The sequence below is a fragment of the Prionailurus bengalensis genome, chromosome E4, assembly GCF_016509475.1.
Source record: "Prionailurus bengalensis isolate Pbe53 chromosome E4, Fcat_Pben_1.1_paternal_pri, whole genome shotgun sequence".
Lineage (NCBI taxonomy): Eukaryota > Metazoa > Chordata > Mammalia > Carnivora > Felidae > Prionailurus > Prionailurus bengalensis.
The window spans coordinates 36,072,227-36,098,528 of record NC_057360.1 but is presented as its reverse complement, the minus strand read 5'-3'; positions in this window follow the sequence as shown (position 1 = coordinate 36,098,528).

Genomic DNA, 26,302 nt, shown 5'->3' with positions numbered 1-26,302 from the left:
ATGTTGTTGCAAATGACAAGATTTCATTCCTTTTTATGGCTAACTACTCTTCTTTATCTTCTTCTTTATCCATTCATCTCTCACTCAATGGACATTTCATATCGTGGTTGAAATAAACATGGAGTGCATATATCTTATTGAATTAGTGTGTTTCTTTCTTGTGATAAAAATCCAGAAGTGGAATTACCACATCATATCGTATTTCTATTTAAAAATTTTTAAGGACAATACTCCATACTGTCTTCCGCAGAGGCTACACCAACTTGAACTCCTACCAACAGTGCATGAGAGTTCCTTTTTGTCTACATCCTTACCAGCACTTATTATTTCTTGTGTTTTTGAATATAGCCATTCTGACAGGTGTGAAGTGATATCTCACTGTGGTTTTGATTTGCATTTTCCTGATGATGAGTGATGTTGGGCATCTTTTTATGTGTCAGTTGTCCACCTGGATTTCTTCTTTGAAACAATGTCTAGTCATGTGTCCTGCCCATTTTTCAAATTGGACCATTTGGTTTTCTGGTGTTGAGTTATAGAAGTTCTTTATATATTTTGGATACTAGCCCCTTATCACATATGTCATTGGCAAATATCTTCTTCCACTGCATAGTTGTCTTTTTGTTTTGTTAATGGTTTCTTTCATGCACAAAAGCTTTTTATTTTGGTGTACTACCTCTAGTTTAATTTTTATTTCCTTTGCCAAGGGAGACATATCTTGAAAAATATTGTTATGGCTAATGTCAGAGATATTATGGTCTGTGCTCTCTTCTTGGAATTTTATGGTTTCAGGTCCTACATTTAGGTCTCTAATCCATTTTGACTTTATTTTTGTGTATGATGTAAGAAAGTGGTCGAGTTTCATTCTTTTTCATGTACATACCCAGTTTTGCAAGCACCATTTCCAGTTACCCATTGTATATTCTTGCCTTCTTTGTCATAGATTAATTGATCATAACAGAATGGGTTTGTTCTAGGCTCTTTAGTCAGTTCTATTGATCTATGTGTCTATTTTTGTGCCAGTATCATACTCTTGATTACTACAGTTTTGTAATATATCCTAAAATCTGGGATTGTGATCCTCCAGTTTGGTTCTTTTTCAAGATCACTTTTGCTATTCAAGGTCTTTTTTGGTTCCATACAAACTTTAGGATTATTTGTTCTAATTCCATGAAAAATGCTCTTGGTATTTTGATACAGACTGTATTAAATCTGTAAATTGCTTTGGTTAGTATGGCCATTTTAGCAATATTTGTTCTCCCAGTCAATAAGCATGGAATGTCCTTCCATATGTTTGTGTCATCTTCAATTTATTCCATCATTATTTTCTAGTTTTCAGAGCACAGATCTTTCACCTCTTTGGTTAGGTTTAATCCTAGGTATCTTGTTATTTTTGGTGCAATTATAAATGACATTGTTTTCTTCATTTCTCTTTCTGGTACTTTATTGTTAGTGAATAGAAAAGTAACAGATTTCTGTATATTGGTTTTGTATCCTACAACATTATTGAACTAATTTGTCAGTTCTAGTAGTTTTGTGGTGGAGTCTTTAGGTGGAGACATAGTATCATGTCATCTGCAAATAGTGAAAGTTTTACTTCTTCTTTACCAATTTAGGCGCCTTTTGTTTCTTTTTCTTATCTAATTGCTGTGCCTCAGACTTCCAGTACTATAGTGAATAAAAGTGATGAGAGTGGATATCCTTGTCTCGTTCCTGATATTAGGGGGAAAGCTCTTAGGTTTTCACCGTTGGGGATAACATTAGCTGTGGGTTTTTCATATGTTATATGTTATGTTATATCCTTATGTTAAGATATTCTCCCTCTAAACCTACTTTGTTGAGGGTTTTTATCATAAATGGATGTTATACTTTGTCATATGCTTTTTCAGCATCTATTCAAATCATCATGTGGTTTTTACCCTTTCTCTTGATGTGATGTGGCATGTTATTTGATTTGTGAATATTGAACCACCCTGCATCCCAGGACTAAACCCTACTTGATCAAGGTGAATGATTTTTTAATGTATTGTGGTATGTGGTTTGCTAATATTTTGTTGAGGATCTTTGCATCTATGTTCATGAGAGACACTGATCTGTAGTGTGTGTGTGTGTGTGTGTGTGTGTGTGTGGTATCTTTCTTTGCTTTTGGTGTTAGAGTAATTCTGTCCTCATAGTATGAATTTGGAAACTTACTTTTCTCTTCTATTTTATTTGAATATTTTGAGAAGAATAGATATTAACCCTTCTTAAATTGTTTGGTAGAATTTACCTGTGAAGTCATCTTGCCCTGGACTTTTTGTTGTTTTCCCAAACAACAGTTTTGGGATTACTGATTCAATTTGAAAGCTAGTAGTACATCTGCTCAAATTCTTTATTCTTCCTGATTCAGTTTTGGAGGATTACTTGTCTCTAGAAATTTATACATTTCTTCTAGATTGTTCAATTCGTTGCCTTAAAATTTTTCATAAGATTCTCTTATAATCCTTTGTATTTATATGGTGTTAATTGTTATTTCTCCTGTTTCTGATTTTATTTGAGTTATATCTATCATCTATCTATCTATCTATCTATCTATCATCTATCTACCTATCTTTGTGTGTATGTGTGTGAGTCTAGCTAAAAGTTTATTAATCTTGTTCATCTTTTCAAAGAACCAGCTGGTGGTTTCATTGATTTGTCCTATTTTTTAAATGTCTATTTCATTATTTCCTCACCAATTTTTATTATTTCCTTTTACCTACTGGCTTTGTGCTTTATTTGTTCTTCTTTTTCTAGCTCCTTTAGGCATAATGTTAGGTTGTTTATTTGAATTTGGTTTTTGTTTTGTTTTGTTTTACTTCTTAAGGTAAGCCTATATTGATATGATCTTCCTTCTTAGAACAGCTTTTGCTGCATCCCAAAGATTTTGGTTCATTGTGTTTTCATTTTCATTTTTCTCCTGGTATATTTTTAAATTTTCTCTTTGATTTCTTGGTCAACCCATTCATTGTTTAGTAGCATGTTATTTAACCTGAATGTATCTGTGTTCTTTCCATATTTTTTTCCTGAGGTTCATTTCTAGTTTCATATCATTGTAGTAAGAAAAGATGCATAAGATGATTTCAATCTGTCTCAGTTTGTTGAGATTTATTTTGTGGTCTAATATGTGATCTATGCTAGAGAATATTCCATGTGCACCATGTGTTCTGGTGTTTTTGGATAGAATGTTCTGAATGTATCTGTTAGATCCATCTGGTCCAATGTGTCATTCAAGCTACTGCTCCCTTGCTGATTTTCTGTTTGGATGATCTATCCATTGATGTAAGTGGGGTGTTAAAGTGTCTTACCAATATTGTATTACTGTCAATTTATTCCTCTATGTCTATTAATAGTTGCTTTATGTTTGGGTCCTCCCATGTTGGGTGCATAAATATTTACAATTGTTATATCTTCTTGTTGGAATATTCCCTTTATCATTATGTACCTTCTTCTTAGTCTCTTATTACAGTCTTTAATTTTTTTTTGCAGTCTTTGTTTTAAAGTCTAATTTGTTCAATATAGGTATTACTACCCCAATGTTCTTTTCATTTCCATTTGCATGATACATGTTTTTCCATCCCCTCATTTTCAATCTCCATGTGTCTTTAGGTCTGAAGTGTGTCTCTTGTAGGTAGCCTATAGATGTATCTTGCTTTTCTATCCATGCAGTCACCCTATGTCTTCTTATTGGAGCATTTAGTTCATTTGTACTCAATTAATTATTTATGGGTATGTATTTATTGCCATATTGTTGCTTGTTTTATTGTTGTTTTTATAGTTCTATGTTCCTTTTTTCTCCTGCTCTCTTCCCTTAGTGATATGCTTGGATTCCTTTCTCTTTATTTCTGCATATTTATTACAGGTTTTTGACTTGTGGGTTCCATATAGTTTATATATAACATTCTATGCATATAGTAGTCCATATTAAGATGATTGTGGCTTAAGTTTGAATGCATTCTAAAAGCATTAAATTTTAACTCCACCCACCACACACATTTTGTGTATATAATGCCATACTTTACATTCTTTAATTTTGTCAATCCCTCAACTGATCTTTGAAGATCAGTGGATTTTACTGCATTTGTGCTTTAATCTCTTTATTGGTTTTGTAACTGATTAGTCTGCTTTTATTATGTTTGTATTTACTTGTGTTTCTTTTTCCTTTCCTAATTTTCTTACTCTTTGTTATGACTTTTTCCTTCCATTCAAAGAATTCCTGTTAACAATTCTTGTAAGGCTGACTTAGTGGTGATAAGCTTCTTCAACTTTTATTTGTCTGGGAAGCTCTTTCTCTCTCCTATACTGAATGACAGTCTTGCTGGATAGAGTATTTTTCTTTGCAGGTTGTTTTCTTTCAGTACTTTTATTATATCATGCCACTCTCTTCTGGTTTACAAAGCTTCTGCTGAAAAACCAGCTGATAGCCTTACATTGTTTCCTTTGTATGTAACTATATCTTTTTCTCTTGCTTCTTTTAAAATTCTCTCTTAATCACCATTTTTCGCCATTTTAATTATTAGGTATCTTGACATCAACTTCCTTGGGCTGATTTTGTTAGGGGCTCTCTGTGCCTCTTAGAACTGGATTTCTGTTTCCTTCCCCAGATTTTAGAAGTTGTCGGTTATTATTTGCTCAAATAAATTTTATGCTCCTCTTTCTCTCTTCTTCTGGAATTCCTATAACATGAATGTTATTACATTTGATGATATCACAGAGTTTCCTTAACCTAGTCTCGCTTCTTATTATCCTTTTTTTTCTTTTTGCTGTTCAGCTTGAGTGATTTCTATTACTTTCTTCCAGCTCACTGATGCATTCTTCTGCTTCCTTCAGTCTACTATTCATTCCTTCTAGTACATTTTTAATTTCTGTTATTGAGTTCTTCATCTCTGATTTATTCTTTTTTTACATATTCCATCTCTTTGTTGAAGCTCTCACCAAGATCTTCCACTCTTATCAAGTCCAATAAGTACATTTATAACCAGTATTTTAAATTCTCTATCAAGCATATTTCTTACCTCTGTTTCATTTAGCTTTTTACTCTTTTGCTGTGATTTGTCTTGTTACCTCATTTGGACATATTCCCGTCTGCTCATTTTGTCTAACTCTTCGTGTTTGTTTCTCTATATTAGGAAAGTCAACTATGTCTCCTGATCTGGAAAGTAGTAGCCTTATGAGGAGGAGGTCCTATAGTGTTCTGTAGTGCAATGTCCCCTGTTCACCAGAATCTGGTACTTCAGGGGTATGTCCTATGTGTGTTGTGTGCACCCTACTGTTGTGTTTGAGCTGAATTTGCCTTCATTCCAGTCTAGTAGCCTGCAATGGCCCCTATTTTCCTGTTATGGACAGGGTTTGGTCCTTTTAAGGAGCCTGTCTGGGCTGCCTTAGGCTTGTAGTTGGGTCAGACCTGATTCTTGCACTAAGGCCATTTGCTGGGGCTGCTGTCAACTGCATGGCACTCTCCCTGAGAAGCTTTGGGATGTTGCCTGGATCAGATCAGATGTCTGCCTCCATTCCATTTGCTTGGGTTGCAGTGATCCTGACCTACTGGGATGTCTCTTTGAGGTGCCATCTGTGAAGTGTTTATTGGTAGGTCAGGCCAGCATCAGTTCATATGTCTGCCCCCAGCCTGCTGCTAAGGCTGCTGTCAAACTGGGGTGTATTTACCTTCCTCTCTTTCAATGGCAGGAGTCACTTGGGGTGGTGCTGGCCACTGTTGGAGCTACTTGAGGAATGAGATTCATCAGGCACTGCTTTGGAGAGACTCTCTTTCTGAGTGGGTGGGTTGGATGGGGCAAATCTGCAGGAAAAGGCAGGGCAGAGTGCAAGGTGTTAGCAAGCTATGTGGAAAGTGTTCGTGGTGGTTCCCACAGATATCTAGTTATCTAGATTTGGAGAAGGTGTAGAGAAATAGTGCCTACCAGCCCTTTTGTTCTTGGAGATGTCACATAAAGATCCCTGACCCCCAGCACATATTTTAAGATCAGCAAATAAATCCTAATGTGTACCCCAGGCACTTTTCAAGTGGCTGCCTCTATGCTGTGTCTTGGTAGGGTTGTTTGTTATGCTGTCCCTTTAAATGCAGGTACTAGTTTCTCTCACCCTCCAGCTGTCCCAGAGCTGAGACTGCTTGCTGATTTATAAAGTACCTGGAGTTAAGCCCCACTGATTATAAAAACTCAAGAAGTTAAACTCCTGGCTTTCAAAACCAAATGTTATGGGGACTCATCTTCCCAGTGTAGGTCTCCCATGACTGAAGTGTCTAGTGTGAGGTCTGTTCCTCCCCCCTTTTCTGTGTTTATGTGTCCATTCCACTTTTGGTTAGTCTCCCCAGGAGTTTGGTTACCAGAGGGTCTCTTCCCCTCCTACCCTCCTACTCTTTTTGATGGGGCCTCCTCTCTACAATTAACTGTGTAAAGTCTGTTCCACTAGTCTTTGGGTCATTTTCTGGGTTAGGTGCACTGATGTGACTGGTATCTAGGTGTATCCATGGAGGAGGTAAGCTTAAGGTCCTCCTACTCCACCATTTTCCCAGGTTCCTCCACCTAAGTTTTTTTTTTTTTTAATTGGCTCAAGAAAAGGCATGTTATATCACATGGAAACTACAATTGGGGCAACTACTTCACAGAATTTGTAGTATCTCCTGGAACTCTTCAGGTACCATCTCTCCTTTATAGAAATCAAACTGGTAGATTAAATGAAAACAGGGGGAAACACCACCTCTGTATCCCTTAAGGAAGGTACTAATTTCTGCCATTCCTCCTGACATGGAATTTTGTTTTTTTATTTACTATCTTGGTTATGGGGGACGCAGTTTCAAAATCTTCCACTTAGCTTTCCTCATTATGATTATTTCCTCACCTGCCCACCCCAGGCCAAAGAATCAAACTGAGGGTTGTGGTAATTATCAAGTATGTTCATTTCAATTATACTTTCAAGGACTAAGGTAATAAACAGTAGGTATATCTGTGGAACTAGTGGACCCCCTATGAACTGGATCTGAGCCAGGATTCTTTATTGCTTGGTCTTCATATGTCCTCAATATAGTACGGGTGCTGTGGCAAGATTTGGGGCTTCTGAGTAACAATGTCAATTCATATTCTGAGTTTAAGCAATACTTAAAATGTTTGGTTATTCACCTTTGCCTAGAGTATGGTCACACAAATAGTTGGCCATAGGTCCTATTATGGTAGTAACAAAGAAATTATTCCCATATACACTTTTCAAGAGTTTTTCCTATTGGTGATTTGACCTCTCCTTTAGGCAATAGGTTTGAAAAGTAACTTAAATCCAAAAATTGCACACAGAATTATGAATAATTATTGAAGCATCCAGCTTCAACCTTCTGGTCATCCATCCTTGATTTCTTTTCATTTTATAAACTGAATAGTATCCCAGTGGGTTACCCATCTATCTTGCCACTAAAAAAGACCATGTTCTAGGAGCCACAGGCTCTCTATGAGTCAGGTATCTTGACTGCCACCCAAACCTTGTTCTTTTTTAGCATAACTTCACCCACCTGACTCTTTACTGTTAAGCATGGCCATAAGCCTCCATAGTATTAGGGTCAATTGCCCCAGTTCTTTAGAAGTGTGGTAGTTTCCTATTGCTATTGTAACAAATTACCAAAAATGATGGCTTAACATTATGCACATTTATTTTCTTGCAGATCTGGAATTCAAAGTCCAAAATATGTCTCACTAGGCTAAAATCAAAGTGTTGGCTCAGCTGTATTCCTTCTGGAGACTCGAGGGTATAATCCATTTGCTTGCTTGTTCCAGCTTCTATAGACTGCCTACATTCCAAGGATGCGGCTCATGGTCACAACATTTCAAGGCTGCTTCCAAAGTCACCTTCCTTTCTGTCTCTGACCCTCCTGCTTTTCTCCTTTAAGGACCTCAGTAATTACAGTAGACTTATTTGCATAATATAGGATAATCTGCTCATATCAAAATCCTTAACTTAATCAAACCAGTAAAATAATTTTTGCCATGAAGGTTACATATTCTCAGGTTCTGGGAACTAATACATGGACATTTTGGGGAGGTCATTATTCTGCCTACCATAAATAATAACTCTAACTATCTGGCCTATACAGAAGAGCTACTACTGTGATTCTTTCTGATGCTGGTGCCTCTCTTACCAACTCACTCCTCACTGTACCATAAATCATCTAGGCCTTCCATGGAACTTAAGCATTAGGTTAACTTTTCAGTCTTACATGGTATACCCACCCTAGCAGGCTCACTTTGCCTAGTCTTTTAGTCCCTTCTTTCACCATCTGAGATGTCAATTCTGACATTTCTACCTCGTTTATCATGGCTTACTTTCTCTATGTTACTAATGCCATTTTTTAAACATGTTTGCATTGTTTTTCAGGGTTCTTTCCAGGGTATTAAATTCTATATCATCAGAGAGTGCTCCCATACTGAAGTTTGTCCGATGTTATGGTACATCCCTTGATTCCAGCACCCTTGGAATTCAGTCCCAGGCCTTCTCTCCTGGCAACAGGCAAGTGGAATGCTGCATAAGAGAAGTCTGGCAGCAGACAAATGGCAGACATTCTTAAATTTGAAACGCAGATTATGAAAAACATTGGAAATGAGATGGGGCATCGGGCAAGAGCAATGTCTTCCTTGACATAAAGCTCTAAAAGACATTCATTTTTTATTTTAATTTTTTTTAAGGCTCTGATTTCTGTTAAAGCCTATCCCAAAGTGCTGTTATTCAGGTAAGACCTCCAACTGAATACATAAAGCATATCTAGTGCTTCATTTATTTTATGGTTGTATTTATGTTTATGTTTATATGTGTAAACTCTGTTAAATCTTATTAACAAGTATATAAGAAAGTTCCCCTGAACTTTCTTGAGGACTTGTAAGTATCTTTAACACCCCTTCTTATTAAGTGCATGTTTTTCTACTTTCCATACAAAATGTCCCATCCATTCCCTTCTTCATTCTTATTTTTAAATCTTGACTATAAAACAATTTTCCCATCAAATTCATTTCATTTTAAATGTGGCTACACTAGAACTAGTTTCTTATTGCCCATTCTAATTTATTTAAGTCCTGTATTGTAGGCGACACAGACTCACTTATCATCAGAGTCAGGTTGCTGAGAAATGAGGACAAAAGCCAAGGAGGAGAAAATTCATCTTTCCTACCTTTATTTCACACATAAATTTTTAATATTCATTCCCAGTATGTTTTTACCTAAGCATCTTCAATACTTGTTAGGCCTCTCACCTTTTCTGGATCTATCGATTCTCCTCACAGTTTAGGCCATTTTGAAAGGAGTTGATCTGAGAAGATGGGAGAGAAGGGCAGAAGAGCAGACTGGAGGCTCTTTTTTTTTATTTCTCTCTTGGGGACAACACTGCAAATAGGCTGAACTCTTGTGGTAAGAGATGAAGTGAGGGAGGATGTCAGAAATGAAAACAGAGACCCTGAACTCATCTTCCCTTTGATGTGAGGCTGGCTGCTGTGGGCCCTGGAGAATTTGACTGATAAAATATTCAGAGCTCTTAAGCTTTGTGGTGAAGGATTTCCCCTTCTCACAGAATAAAAGCAGGGTCTACCGTGGCACATGAATATATATTTATAGGTATTACATATAACTTAGTGACTTTGCTTTAGATCTGAGTAATACTTGAATACTGTGGTCACAGCACTGCCTAGAAAGACTAGATCTCATATTTATTTTGTAGTTAGCTCACAGGAGTGTTAAATATAATATTTGTATTGTTTTATACCTAAGAAATCTATTTCAGAGATAAATATCTGAAAGAAGGTCGAAGATTTTTCTGCCAATTAATTTACATCATAGTCTCTCATCTGCTAGTATGGAAGTGGTACTGTCTCTTTTCATTTCCCGAAAGCTATTAAAGAATTTAAAAACTGAGATTGGATTTATAGATTAAAATTTTTTAATTAGAAATCATAATTTCACTAAAAATATTTGGAAAGACTTTCTGTGAAAAATCCTTTCGTCATTTTTTTAGAAGACAAGATAACCATAAAAATGTTTTTATGAGATTATATAAAAATGATAAACCAGGAATTTAATCTAATTATTATTTGAGGTAATGTCTAAATCTTTGTTCTTGAATTTTTGTGTTTTATTCCAGTTGTAAGTCTTTTTTTTTTTAATTTTAATTCCAGTATAATTAACATACATTCGTTTTAGGTGTAGAATATAGTGATTCAGCAGTTCTCTACATTACTTAGTCTTCATCCAAATAAATGTGCTCCTAATCCCCTTCACCTGTTTCACCCATTCCCCCCACCACACTCCTCCCCTCTGGTAACTATCACTTTTTTCTCTATAGTTAAGAGTTTGTTTTTTGGTCTTGTCTCTTTCTTTCTTTGTTCATTTGTTTAGTTTCTTAAATTCCACATATGAGTGAAATCATATGGTATTTGTCTTTCTCTGACTTATGTCACTTAGCATTATACCCTCTAGATTCATCCATATTGTTGCAAATGGCAAGATTTCATGATTTTTTTATGGCTGAGTAGTATCCCATTGTATATACATACCATTCTTCTTTACCCATTCATCTATAGATGGACACAATCTGCTTCCAAAATTAGGGAGCTGTAAATAATGCTTCAATAAACATAACGGTGTGTGTTTTGGAATTGATGTTTTCATTTTCTTGGGGGTAAATACCCAGTAGTAGAATTATTGGATCATAAGATATTTCCATTTTTTTTTTGAGGAACCTTTATACAGTTTTCCATGGTGGCTGCACCAGCTTGAACTCCTACCAAAAATATACAAAGCTTCCTTTGTCTCCTCATCCTTGCCAACACTTGTTGTTTCTTGTGTTTTGACGTTAGTCATTCTGATGAGTGTGAAGTGATATCTCATTGTACTTTTGATTTGCATTTCCCTGATGATGAGTGATGTTGAACATTTTTTCATGTGTCTGTTGGCCATCTGAATATCTTCTTTGGAGAAATGTCTGTACTTATGTTCTTCCCATTTTTTAAATTAGATTATTTGGGTGTTTGGTGTTGAGTTGTGTAAGTTCTTTATAAATTTTGGGTATTAACTCTTTCTTGGAATTGTCACTTGCAAATAGCTTCTTCCGTTTGTAGGTTGTCTTTTAGTTTTGTTCATTGTTTCCTTTGCTGTGCAGAAGCTTTTTATTTTGATGCAGTCTGAATATTTTTGCTTTTGTTTCCCTTGCCTCAGGAGGCATATCTAGAAAAATGTTGCTATAGCCAATGTCAGAGAAATTACTGCCTATGTACTCTTCTATGATTTTTATGGTTTCATGTCTTACATTTAGGTCCTTACTCCATTTTGAGTTTAATTTGTGTATGATGTAAGAAAGTAGTCTAATTTCATTCTTTTTACATGTAGTGCTCCAATTTTTCCAGCAGCATTTTTTTTTTGCCATTGAGTATTCTTCCCTGCTTTGTTGAAGACTAATTGATTATATATTTATGGGTTTATTTCTAGGCTCTCCATTCTGTTCTATTGATCTATGTGTCATGTGTGTGTGTGTGTGTGTGCGAGTGTGTGTGCCAATATTATACTGTTTTGATTACTGCAGTTTTGTAGTATCTCTTAAAATCTGGAATTGCAATACCTCCAGTTTTGTTCTTCTTTTTCAAGACTGCTGTGGCTATTCAAGGTTGTAGTGATTCCATACAAATTTTAGGATTATTTGTTCTAGTTCTGTGAAAAATATTGTATTTTTTTTTAATTTTTTTTTCAAATGTTTTTTATTTATTTTTGGGACAGAGAGAGACAGAGCATGAACAGGGGAGGGGCAGAGAGAGAGGGAGACACAGAATCGGAAACAGGCTCCAGGCTCTGAGCCATCAGCCCAGAGCCCGATGCAGGGCTCGAACTCCCGGACCGCGAGATCGTGACCTGGCTGAAGTCGGCCGCTTAACCGACTGCGCCACCCAGGCACCCCAAAAATATTGTATTTTGATAGGGATTGCATTAAATCTGTAGATTGCTTTGGATAGTATGGGCATTTTAACAATATTTGTTCTCCCAGTCAATAAGTATGGAATACCTTTCCATTTCTTTATGCCTTCATCAATTTCTTCCATCAATATTTTATAGTTTTTAGAGCACAGGTCATTCACTTCCTTTGCTAAGTTTATGCCTAGGTATTTTATTCTTTTTGATGCAATTGCAAATGGGATTATTTTCTTCATTTCTCTCTCTGCCATGTGGGAAATAAATTTAAGAATTCTGTATACTTGCATCAAAGGGTTAACAAGGCTTAGGGCGGAAAGCTGCTACCTGGCGAAAGCACCCAAGGTTAGATTATAAGTAAAACAAGGCTTAAGGTGCAAAGCTGCCTCCACAGGACGAAAGCATCTGAGAACAGTTAGAGGCGGAAAGCTGCTATGGGGCAAAAGCGCCCAAGGTTAGCTAGTGAAAAGGGTGCCTTGTTGGCCTTGAGGCAGCATGCTCTGGCAATCTTAAATTTTGGTGATAACAGATACTTAACTGTATTGCCTGCAGAAAAATACTGTCCATCTGGTGTCTGGCACCAATATATCATTGAGCTTTAATCTCAACTTCTAATGCCACTCCCCCCCCCAAACCCTTTACTTCTTTCACACACACACTAATGGTCACTATCTTATTGTTTTCTTCTGCACATTCAGCACATACGTAAAATTTTGAGAGCTCAAGAAATATAGAGACAAAACCCCTGTTCAGGGTTCTTGTCTCCTCCCGGACTAACCTCTCTTGTATTCAATTCTGTGTCCGCTCTCCTGCTGGACAAAAGAGAACTCTAGACTCAAAGTCTGCAACACTGTGACTTCATTATTAGTGTATAGAAATACAACTGATTTCTGTATATTAATTTTGTATCCTGCAACTTTATTGAATTCATTTATCAATTCTGGTAGTGTTTTGCTGGAGTCTTTAAGGTTTTCTACACATAGTGTTACGTCATCTGCAAACAGTGAAAGTTTTACTTCTTCCTTATCAATTTAGATGCCTTTTATTTCTTTCTCTTATCTAATTGCTGTGCCTCAGACTTCCAGTACTATGTTGAATAAAAGCGGTGAGGGTGGATATCTTTGCCTTGTTCCTGATCTTAGTGAGAAAGCTGTTTTTCACCACTGAGGATAACATTAGCTGTGAGTTTTTCATCTATGGCCTCTATTATGTTGAGATATGCTCCCCTCTAAATATACTTTGTTGTAGGTTTTTATCATGAATGGATGTTTGACTTTGTCATATGATTTTTCTGCATCTATTCAAATCATCATATAGTTTTCATCCTTTCTCTTTTTGATGTGATGAAGCACTCTGATTGATTTGTGAAAATTGAACAACCCTTGCATCCCAGGAATAAATCCCACTTGATTAAGGTGATTGATTTTTTAATGTATTGTGGTATGTGGTTTGCTAATATTTTGTTGAAGATCTTTGCATCTACCTTCATCAGAGATACTGATCTGTAGTTTTCTTTTTTTGTAGTGTCTTTATCTGCTTTTGTTATCAGGGTAATGTTGGCTTCATCGAATGAATTTGGAAGCTGACTTTCCTCTTCTATTTTTTTTTTTCAACGTTTATTTATTTTTGGGACAGAGAGAGACAGAGCATGAACGGGCGAGGGGCAGAGAGAGAGGGAGACACAGAATCCGAAACAGGCTCCAGGCTCTGAGCCATCAGCCCAGAGCCTGATGCGGGGCTCGAACTCACGGACCGCGAGATCGTGACCTGGCTGAAGTCGGACGCTTAACCGACTGCGCCACCCAGGCGCCCCATCTATTTTTTTTAATAGTTTGAGAAAAATAAGTTTTAAGTCTTCTTTAAATATTTGGTAGAATTTACCTATGAAGCCATCTGGTCCTGGACTTGTTGTTTGACAATTTTTTTGATTTGCGGTTCAATTTCAAAGCTAATAATCAGTCTGTTCAAGTTTTCTATTTTTTTTATTCAGGTTTGGAAGGTTATTTGTTTCTAGGAATTTATCTATTTCTCCGATGTTGTCCATTTTGTTAACTTATAATTTTTCATAATATTCTCTTATAATCCTTTGTATTTCTGTGGAGTTGGTTTTTATTTCTCTTCTTCCATTTCTCATTTTATTTATTTGAGTCTTCTCTCTCTCTTTTTTAATGAGTCTGACTAAAGGTTTGTAAATTTGGGTGATATTTTCAAAAAAAACAGTCTCCTGGTTTCACTGACCTGTTCTATTGTTTTTTTGGTTTTTTTTTTTTTTAACTTTTTTTAGTGTTTATTTATTTCTGAGAGAGACAGAGACAGAATGTGAGTGGGTTAGGGGCAGAGAGAGAGAAGGAAACACAGAATCCGAAGCAGGCTCCAGGCTCTGAGCTGTCAGCACAGAGCCCAACTCACAGCTCGAACCCACGAACTGTGAGATCATGACCTGAGCCGAAGTCGGACGCTCAACCGACTGAGCCACCCAGGCGCCCCTATTTTTTGGTTTGTTTTTTTCTTTCTATTTCACTTACTTCTGCTCTAATCTTTATTATTTCCTGCCTTCTGTTGGTTTGGAGTTTGTTCTTCTTTTTCTAGTTCCTTTAGCTATAAGATTAGTTTGCTTATTTGATATTTTTCTTGTTTTGTGATGTATGCTTGTATTGCTATAAACTTCCTTCTTAGAATAGCTTTTGCTTCATCTCAAAGATTTTGGACCATTGTGTGTTCATTTCATTCATCTCCATATATTTTTCTTAATTTCCTCTTTGACTTCTTGGTTGAGTTCTAGTTTCATTAGCATTTAGTAGCGTTTTATTTAACCTACATGTATTTGTGTTCTTTCCAGATTTTTCCTGTGGTTGATTACTATTTTCATACCATTGTGGTCAGAAAGGAAACAAGTTATGACTTCAGTCATTTGGAATTTGTGGAGACTTGTTTTATGGCCTAATAAGTGACCTATGCTGGAGAATATTCTATGTGCACTTTTAAAAAAAGGTATATTCTACTCTTTTGGGATGGAATGTTCTGAATATATCTGTTAGATTCATCTGGTCCAATGTTTCATTCAAAACCACTGTTTCCTTATTGGTTTTCTATTTGAATGATATTTCCATTTATAGGGTGTTAAAGTGCCCTACTGTTATTTTATTAATATCTATTACTTCCTTTATGTTTGCATTAGCTACTACGTATATATATCACTCATATATATATATATATATATACACTCATATCTATATACCTATATATCTATATCTATATATATCTATATATATCATTCATATATATATATCACTCATATATATCTCTATATATATCACTCATATATATATATATATATATATATATATATATGAGTGCTCCATGTTGGATGCATAAATATTTACGCTTATTATATCTTCTTGTTAGATTGTTCCCTTTATAATGTCCCTTTTGTGTCTTGTTACAGTCTTTGTTTTAAAGTCTATTTTGTTCAGTATAAGTATTGCTACCCCGCCTTTTTTTTCACTTCCATTTGCATGATAAATACTTTTCCATTCCTTCACTTTTTTTCACTTTAACTTTTAATCTGCATTTGTCTTTAGGTATGAAATGAGTCTCTTGTAGGCCGTATGTCAATTGGTCTTGCTTTTTTATCCATTCCATCACCCTAAGTCTTTTGATTGGAGCATTTAGTACATTTACATTCATTTATGGATAGGTATGTACTTATTCCCGTTTTGTTATTTGTTTTGTGGGGTTTTTGTAGTTTTTTTTCTGTTCCTTTCTTCTCTTGCTCTCTACTCTCATAGTTTTCTGGCTTTAGTGACATACTTAGATTTCTCGCTGTTTATTTTTTGCATATTTGTTACTCGTCTTTGATTTGTGTTGCCATTAGGTTTGTATATAACATCCCATGTATATGACAGTCTATATTAAGTTGATGATTGTTTAAATTTGAACCCTTTATTTACTCCTCACCCCTCCACAACAGTTTACGTATCATACTTTACATGGTGTCATATTTTATGACCTTTTATTGTGTGAATTCCTTGACTGATTTTGAGAGATGTCCTTATTTTTTACAACTTTTGTTCTTCCTTCTTTTCATATTCCTCCACATATTCTTTTTTTTCCACTCAAAAAGCCCCCTTTAACATTTCTTGTAGGGCTTATTTAGTGGTCATGAATTCCTTTCACTTTTGTTTGTCTGGGAGACTCTTTATCTCCCATTCCATTCTGAATGATAGCCTTGCTGGATAGAGTATTCTAGGCTGCAGATTTTTTTTTTCTCTCAGCACTTTGAATATATTCTGCACTCCCTCTGGCCTATAAGTTTTTGCTGAAAAAAATCAGCTGATAGCCTTGTTTTCTTTTCCCTTGTGTTTTTAAAATTCTCTCTTTATCACGACTTTTGCCATTTTAATTATTATGTGTCTTGACCTCCTTGGGTTCATTTTGTTTGGCAGTCTCTCTGCCTCTTGGATCTAGATTTCTGTTTCCTTCCTAAGATTTTGTAAGTGTTCAGCTATTATTTATTCAAATAAATTTTCTTCCTCCTTTTCTGTCTTCTTCTGGGATCCCTATAATGTAAATGCTATCATGCTTGAGGGTGTCACTAAATTCCCCAAGTGTATTTTCATTTTTTATTTTTTTCTCTCTCATGTTCAGCTTGATTGCTTTCCAATACTCTGTCCTCCAGGTCTCTGAACTTTCTTCTGCTTCCTCTAGTCTACTATCTATTCCATCAAGTGCATTTGTTTTGAGTCCTTCATCTCTGGTTCTTTTTTATGTTTACTATCTCTTTATTAAGGGTCTCATTGAAGTCCATTCTTTTCTCAAGTCCATTGAGTAAGTTTATGACAATTAATCTAAGTTCTCTATGAGGCATATTACTTATTTTAGTTTTATTTACTCTCTTGCTGTGATTCTGTCCTGTTCTTTTATTTGGGACATATTCCTCTGTCTCCTCATTTGATTTAACTCTCTGGGTCTGTTTCTATGTGTTAGGAAAGTCAGTATGTCTCCTGCTCTTGAAAGGAGTGGCCTAATGAAGAAGAGGTCCTATAGTGCGCTATAGTGCAGTGTCCCCTGTTCACCAGAACCTGGCACTTCAGGAGTGTCTCCTATGTGTGTTGTGTGCATTCTACTGTTGTGGCTGAGCCACTTCTGCCTTCAGTCTAGTCATTTGCAATGGCTCTCTTTGCCCGTTGTGGACAGAGTTTGGTCCCTGTGTTAGTGGGCTAGTCTGTAACTACCTTGGGCTTGAGTTGAGTCAAACCAAACTGAAAAAGTCAAACATCTTCCAGTTATTCAGTAGCACTGAAGTGCCATGTACTTTCCCTATGTTGTCCCCTGAGAAGCTTTTGTTGGTGGGCAGGACCTGAAGTCATACCAGATGTCTGCCTGTAGCCCACTGCTGGGGAAGCAGTGGAACTAGTGTATATGTGGTTATCTTCCCCTCTCCCCAAGGCAGGAGTCACTTTGGAGTAGTGCTGGCCCTTGTATGGGCTGCTTGCACACTGCCAGGCTTCTGGTAGCTCTTTGGATGGGCTCTGTCCAAAGGTGTATTGGAGAGGGTAAATCCACAGGAGAACACAGGGTCAAGGGGTGTGATATTAGCTAAGTTTGAGCAGGTCTCTCTCTGTGGGATGGGTTCTGGAGCTGCTTTAGAAACTCCTTCATCAAGGCTAGAGGGGACAAGTCTACAGAAAAGCATGGTAGGCAGGCAGTACCAACAAGGTTAGTACAGATCTTCTGTGGGAAGGGACATGCTGCTGCCCAAACTCCTGCCAAGGCCAACTAGGTTGGAGGGGGTGTAAACCCAGAATAGTGCTGGGGGTGAGGTGTTAGCAAGGTTTGTGTGAGTATGCTTTTGGAGAATAACTAGATGTGAGGCCTGGCTGGAGGTACATGTCCATAGGGAACACAGGGGTGGGGGCAGGGTACACTGTTAGCAATCTAGGTAGAGAATGTTGCCATCATGCTCATTTCTGCAGGTGTCTGTGTGTCTAGGCTGGGGGTGAAGGGGGGAAATGGTACCCACCAGCTCCTTTGTTCCTGGAGAAGCCTCCGAAGAATACCTGCCCCTGATGCACATACTCTGGTATTAGTAAACAAATCACTCTCTGTATCTCCCCGGATGTTTTAAAATTACTGCTTCTATGCTGTATCCCCACAGGGCTGTTTGTTGTGCTGTGTCTTTAAGGGCATGGACTCAGTTTCCTCTTTTCCTTCTAGCTGTCCCAGAGTTGAGCCTGCTGATTTTTAAATTTCCAGATGTTAAAACCCACCAATTGTAAGAATTTGTGAAATTATACTTCTTTGGTTTTCAAAGTCAAATGTTCTGAGGATTTGTCTTCCTGTGTGGGTCCCCTGTGTCTGGGGTGCCTGTTGCAGGGTCTGGTCCTTTCCCCTCTGAATGTCTGAAGTGTCCCTCCCTCAGACAGTCCTGTGAGTCCATTTACCTCCAGATTGTGTTTCCATCCTTCCTGTCCTCTTCAATGTAGCCTCCTGTCTACATTTAGCTGTGAAGAGTCTGTTCTGCTAGTCTTCTGGTCACTTCCTGGATTATTTACACTGATGTGGGTGTTATCTAGTTGTACCCGTGAGACAAGGTGAGCATAGGATATTTCTACTCTGCCCTACTCTACTCTAATGTCTAAAACTTTTACAGAGTGTTTATAACAGTTAGTAGTTTGCAAAACACTGTCATTTATATCTTATCATTTGACCCTCATGACAGTTTTATAGATGATATTATCATTAGCTAATTCCACCAGTTAAAAACTTGATGCCTCCCAGAAGTTCAGCAACATGTCCAAGTTTTCTTGATTAATGAATTGCAGAACCAAGATTTGACCTATATCTCCTGAAACTAGAGTGTGTGCTCTTTATATGCTATTTACATTTGCTACCTTTTGCTTGAATAAATTATCTTGATCAAGTTTTTTGATGAGTCTGGATCTTATTTCCCTCTACAAAATACACGAACTATTTTATTTATTTTAAAGGATTTTTCCAGCTCTACATATCATTTCCTTTTGTATATTCTTAGTAGACATGAAAGACAATTTTATTTACCTACTGAGCCAACTATAAGGAAAGAGAACCAGACATAATCAACACCTTATAAAACTGAGTAATTTGCCACCTGATGATTCTTTCCCAAGACTGAATGTAAACCTGAGTTATAACATTTATCCTAATACCTATGTATGGTGAGGTCATAAAAAATAGAAAAAAATATGAAGAATTTAAATGAATGCTATAACTGTTTCCTTTGGAAATTATTTAATTTAGTAAAAAAATAAATTAACAATCTTAAACTATTAATGTAATAAATATTCAAAAGGTGATGTATGTAAATTTACATTTCAGTTCCAAGAAAGAGGATCTGAAAAGCCTAGATCATGAAACTATATTTAACATAGTTTTTTATATTTCTCTAATTGTATTTTTGATTTAGCTAATTTAATGCAATAATTATAACAATTCTCTGAATGTGTTAATACTTTATAATAATATTGCGAGGTCAAAAAGCACGGGTTCAAGTCTCGATATTTTCATCTTAGCTGAGTCACTTTGAGCAAATTATTTAAAATCATTTTGATTCAGTTCCCTCGGCTATAAAATATTAGTACCTCTATTAGATATTGTGAAGATTAATTGACATTCCATACAAATCACTTAGTACTGTGCCAAATAATAAGTGATACATAAGTATAAGGTGGTATTATTAACAAGCACACTATACTGCCACTGTAATTGTTGCATGTGGCAAAATCTTACAACTGTATGATCTTCTTAACTCCCATAGACCTTTGGTCATCGAATCTAGAGTGAAGTTTATGTGTTTTTCCCCCCAGACTTTGATTAAACCACAAGGAAAGGGTCTTAAGACAAACCTCATTATTCTTTTCCCATAAGATAAGAGACAGGCAACAAGTTTAAGGAGAGGACAGCAGGGGCTCCTGGGTGGCTCAGTCTGACTTTGGCTCAGGTCATGACCTCAGAGTTTGTGAGTTCGAGCCGGCATTGGGCTCTGTGCTGACAGCTCAGAGCTTGGAGCCTGCTTCAGATTCTGTGTCTCCCTCTCTCTCCACCCCCCCCTCAACCCTCGTCCTCTACTCGCACTCTGTCTGTCTTTCTCTCTCTCAAAAATAAATAAACATTAAAATAATAATAACAATAATAAATAAATGGAGGATAGCAGAATCTAGGCTTGTGTCTAAGCAAAGAGGAAATGCCAAGATGAAGTTTATGCGTTCCATTATAGAAAATGACTATGTCATACTTATTCTTTATTGCCAAACCAGGTTACTTATCTCAAAGAATATTATTATTTGACCTCAAGAAAAGTACACCATAGTATTCTTCCTGGTGACAGAAAGGAAAATATATTATAATTATAATATAATACATATTAAAATATTTGAGATGAGCAACAACTTAAAAGCAAGTCACAAACTGTTAACCTGAGTAGAACAATGTTTATAATTAATTTTTAACTACAGGTAGAAATGGTCCTTAAGAAAATAATGGTATAAAAATAAAATAAGTAAACCTATAATACTAGTTTACTAACATGTGAAAAATTGATGTAGCATGAAGAGATAGTTGATCACTTCATGGTAGAGTCTCATCTAATGAGTAGGTCGGGGGTCTGGTGTTGACAAGATGAAAAGATACATAAAATGGGCTCTTAAATCATATCAAAATCTGTAACTGTTAATACAATTAAATACACCTGCATATAACAGAAAAATTCAAAATAGAGGCTCAAAGAATTCCTTCCCTCTTCTGTCATCCTGTTGTTCATCTTGCCTCAATGTGCAAAATGGCTGCTTAAGCTCTAGCTGCTCTTCATGCTGGTGCTGCAGACACTGGGAAAGAGTAAGGAGGAGTACTGTAGGACTCAGACCTCATTTTTCAAGGAGACTCTCCGGAAATCCTACACAACACTTACACAACATGTCATTGCACACTTAGTTATGCAGCCATGCATCTCTGACACTGCGTGAGATTGGACAACGCGGCCTTTGACTCTAAGTGACATGCGCCAACAAAATATTGCTCTTCTGTTAACTGACAGGGGAGATGGGCTGCTGAGGTAGGCAGTTAAGAGTCTGTACCACAAGATCAATTATCTAAATCAGAATTAGAACTGGAGTTCTAACAGTTGAGGCCAAGCAAAAAAATACAATATTTGGTGGACAGTTTTGAGACATTAACCCCACAATGGGAAGTGCCTATCTGCGAGTGTCTGAAATAAAATCAAAACATTACTGAGTAGCAGTGGTTGACATCAACAGGTTTAACATAGTTATTAAACAGTGATTAAGTCTGAGCCACTGCTCCAAGTCACCTATGTTTAGTCCTGGTATTAATTGTATCAGCTTGGGCAAGTTGCTTGATACCTTAGGTTCCTCATCTATGAAATGGGGGAAATGGTACCTATTTCTTATAAGAATTAAGTGAATTAAAAATGGAAACTTAGGGGTGCCTGGGTGGTTTGGTCAGTTAGGTGTACACCCTTGATTTTGGCTCAGGTCATGATTTCACGGTTTGTGAGGCTGAGCCCCGTGTTGGGCTCTGGGCTGGCAGGGTGGAGCTTGCTTGGGATTCTCTCTCTCTTTCTCTCTCTTCCCCTCCCCCCCACTCTCTCTCTCAAACAAATAAATAAACATTACAAAAAATAATAAAAACTGAAACTTAATAGAGAGCTCTATCTGACACCTAGCTGGTATTCAATAAATATTGGCTATTATTATTTTCATGCTTTATTAACATCATATCTAAGGCATACATTATCTAGTAACCTTCATACTATGTGAGATATACAATAAAAACAAAAATATTTTCAATTAAATGTATATGTTAGTATCGTGCTTATTAAATTTACATCCAATTTTAGACCACACATTATTACTGTGTGTAAAATCTAAAAATGGGAAAGTGATTTATATTTTATAGAGAATTTTAATGAATACGTAGACTTCTGGGGACAACAACTGCAGAACTTTGCAATAATATTGGTAGGATTATATTTTTCTTCATTATGAATTATTAACATACATTTTTCCAATATTAATAATAAGAAAGTCACATATAGTATCCAGAAAAGAGAATAAAAGAATAAAATACACTCAGCTTATAAACCATTTGATTCTAGTTAAATCATAAGTATGTTGTAGAATGGAGTCCAGATTCGTATTAGTGGCATTCATTTTATTTAAAGTTATGAAATCTACTCAGCATTCTACATTAGTTCTTGGAAATAATCAGCTCTCCAATATTATTTGTAAAGTACACTCATTTAAGAAACTGCAGAAATCTTGATACACTGACAAATTGCACCCTCCAGTGGAAAAAAAAAATCTGTTTTATCCATTAAAATTGAGTGTGTTTCTGCATTGCGGGTTTGTATATTCAAATGTGTTTGTGCCTAAAAATTTTTCATGCAGTTATGTTTTATGATCTGCAATAATGTATATCAACCACTATTCATTTTCTCTGCATCCCCAGGAAGTTGCTCTGAGTTTCAGAGTCTGTTATGTAAATAGTACATTAAATGTTGGGAAAGCAAAAAAGCTTTGAAAGACAAATTTTAAAAGAAAAGTAAAAGATAAAATTGGGCCATATATTAAATATCTTCTAGAAGAATATTTTTGACTGTTTATTTAAAACAGTACTACTTTAGATACACCTTATCATCAGGTAAATCTTTCTTTCTATGTCAAAATGTATATTATTTGTCAATGTAGAAAATGTAAAATACTGTTAGTAAAATTATTAGTTTTTGGAAAGGACTAAAAGACTGATCATATCTGTATGTTTTTCACTCTAGTCTAGGAAGCATAAAAGCTGACACTAACAGGATGTGACAAGAATCATGTTTTGAACACAGATCAGTTTGACTCCAAGACTATACTCGTTCCACTATATTCTATGCCGATTCTATGGTTATCGTCCTCTTGTGTTACCTTCGGTTGCTTATGAATTGGTGGCATATGATCAAAATCAGCCATAGGTATCACCTAAAACTGAGGTTCTTTTCTTAACTGTCATCTCTCCTTGAAATCCCTTCCCTCTTCGGGGTGAGTGGGTGGGGGATGGGCAAAATGGGAGAAGGGGAGTGGGAGATACAGGCTTCCAGTTATTGGAATGAATAAGTCATAGGGACAAAAGGCATAGCATAGGGAATATAGTCAATGGTATTGTAATAGGGCACTGTGACAGATGGTAGCTACACTTGTGAGCATAGGATACCTTATAAACTTATCCCATCACCATGTTGTACACCTGAAACTAATGTAACATTGTGTGTCAACTGTACTTCAATTAAAAAACAATTCCTCCCTCGTTGGCTTTCCTCTGTACTGCGACATGGCCTCTGAAAGTCTCTTCTATTTCCATAATTCTTCTTTAGCTTTCGTCTTACACACTCCAAGCAAAACAAAAGCCTGATAATCCAGGTGTGGCTACTTTTAACCTCAACATGCTCTTTAGAGGATTTACAGATCTCTTTCTTGGAGAGAAGTATGCTAAGAAATAACATTTTCCTTCGGTGTTACCACTTTGCCAAACATTTGTTGTCCTTCACAAATCAACTTAAATCTTTCTCTGAAAAGAAAGCAAACACAATATTGATCTCTGTTACCCAACACTCTTACAGCCTCTGGACTAATTCTGACCCCTCCCCTTCTTCTTTCTTCTCCTTTGATCTCGTCTCATCTCCGAAGTCCCTGTTTGGAACCAACCTAGGCATTACCTGTCAGAGAAGGTTCGTTCTCACTCCTCTTGAACACCTTCCTTATCCTAATTCAATGTTTTGATGTTAGTTGCTCCAGGTCTTATTTCCACTTTTTCTAAGTCCTTTATTTACTTCACTGTTCTACCTATTTATAAATGTATCCACTTTATTATACTTAGATCTCACTTTTTCTTCATCTATTTTAAAAAGGTACCCCCTACTTCCTAAACTTTTGTCTTACTGATTTTATTCTTTAACCTATTACTATCTCCCCTTTTCTCTTTTCTATTCTTTACCCATTCCAATTCAGGTTTTTTTTTTCCCCTTTTCTTTTCTTTTCTTTCCTTTTCTTTTTTTCCTATCAACCCCTCCATGTTAGATAGCAGGGTAGGACCACAGTGGAGAACAAAGAAAGAAGACAGTCTCTTATGTCTAGAGGAGGAAACTATTGATCAAAAAACACACAAATAAACTTTAAATTACAGCCGTGTTAAATGCTACACAGGAGAGGTATGTGGTTTTATGAGAGTATATGACTAGGTTATTAGCCTAGTCAGAGAAATTAACAAAAGCTTCTGTAGAGAAGAGATGAAGTAAAGTCTCATGAAAAGATGAATATGTGTAAGACAGTGAGTGGCACAGACAGGTGGCAGGACAAAAACCCAGCAAGGGGAGAGAACATGCAAGTTTATTTGCAAGAAGTAAAACAAGGCTGTGTTGACTGGAGCACAGACAGAGTGAAGCATGATGAGATTTAAACACAAGTGGGTTTGAATTATTACAGGTGTTGTTCAGAATTTTGGTGTGTATCTTAAAACCAAAGGGATGGCATTCAAATATTTTAGCAGAGATCAGAGGAGTGGTGTGAAGAGATTCCACGTGAAATCTTATGTCTTACGTATTTGCCACGCGACATGATTTGGGGCAAGTTTCTCAACTTCTTCTAGCCCCATCTTTGAAATGGCAATAAAATGGGCCTTACAGTAGCAGTAGCATAAACAGCAGTAATGGTAATGATGGTTCAGCTTTATGGAGCATCCACCTTGCACTAGACGCCATTCTCAGTGTCTCAGGCATTGATCGTTTAGGTCCTATTACTACCATCCCTGTTTCTCAAATGAGGAAAGGGAGGTACAGAAACGAAGTGGAACAAAACAGCTAGTAAATGGTGGATTACCTACGTCATAGGATTTTGAGAAGATTGAAAGAACTGATATATTTCAAGCTGTGGCCACAGGATCCAGTACATGGTAAGCATTTGGCAACTATTAAACCTTGTATTGGAGATCCAGTTTCAAATTAAAATACACAAGATTTCTAAAACGCTAGGTTGAAGTCTAGTCAATGACAGTCTCTCTCTTTTTCTGGCTGCTTTTGCCATACTTACTTTTAATACTTTTCTCTTTTTTTTAATTTTTTAACATTTATTTATTTTTGAGAGAGAGAGACACAAAGCGCGAGCAGAGGAGGGTCAGAGAGAGAGAGAGAGACAGAATCGGAAGCAGGCTCCAGGCTCTGAGCTGTCAGCACAGAGCCCGACGCGGGGCTCGAACTCACGAACCGTGAGATCATGACCTGAGCCGAAGCCGGATGCTTAACCAACTGAGCCACTCAGGTGCCCCAATACTTTTCAAAACCTTTATTTTTCCCTTTTCTCCACTAGGACTTTCAGCTCGCTTGGACCTCTATAGTGTCATTAGCTACATGGATTTTAATCTTCTTACTGTCTATGTCAACTACACTGTACTACTCTGCATATCAAAACTTTCCACTGGGCTTTCCCCTACATAAATACGTTTCTCTAACTTCTTCACTGAATACTCCCTCCAGCTTCTTTTGTTGTTATTGTTGAAGTGTATTTGGTGTACAACATTATTAGTCTCAGGTTTACAACATAGTGAGCCAACATTTATAAACACTATCAATTGATCACCATGATAAATCTGGCTACCGTCTCTCACCACACAAAACTGTTACAATATTATTAACTATATTTCATACGCTGTACATTATATCCCCGTGACTTATTTACTTCACAACTAGAAGTTTGTACTTTAACCCCTTCTCCGGTTTCACCTCTTTCCCTGTTCTTCTCCCCTCTGGCTTCTCTGTATCTATGCATCTGTTTCTGTTTTGTTCACTTGTTTTGTTTTTAAGATGCCACATATAAGTGAAATCACATGGTATTTGTCTTTCTCTGTCTGACTTATTTTACTTAGCATAATACCCTTTAGGTATATTCATGTCGTTCCAAGAGAGGACATCGTCCTTTTTATAGCTGAGTAATATTCCATTATATATATCCCACGTCTTCTTTATTCATTCATCTTTTGATGGGCACTTAAGTTACTTCTATATGTTGGCTACTATAAATAAGGTTACAATGAACATAGGAGCACACATATCTTTTCAAATTAGTGTTTTCATTTACCCCTATTCAAAAGTGGAATTGCTAGATTGTATGGTATTTCTATTTTCAATTTTTCAAAGAAACTCCATAGTGTTTTACATATGGCTCCACCAATTTACGTTCCCACGAACAGTGCACAAGGATGCCCTTTTTTACACGTCTTCATCAATACTTGTTATTTTTTTCCTTTTTGGTAATAGCCA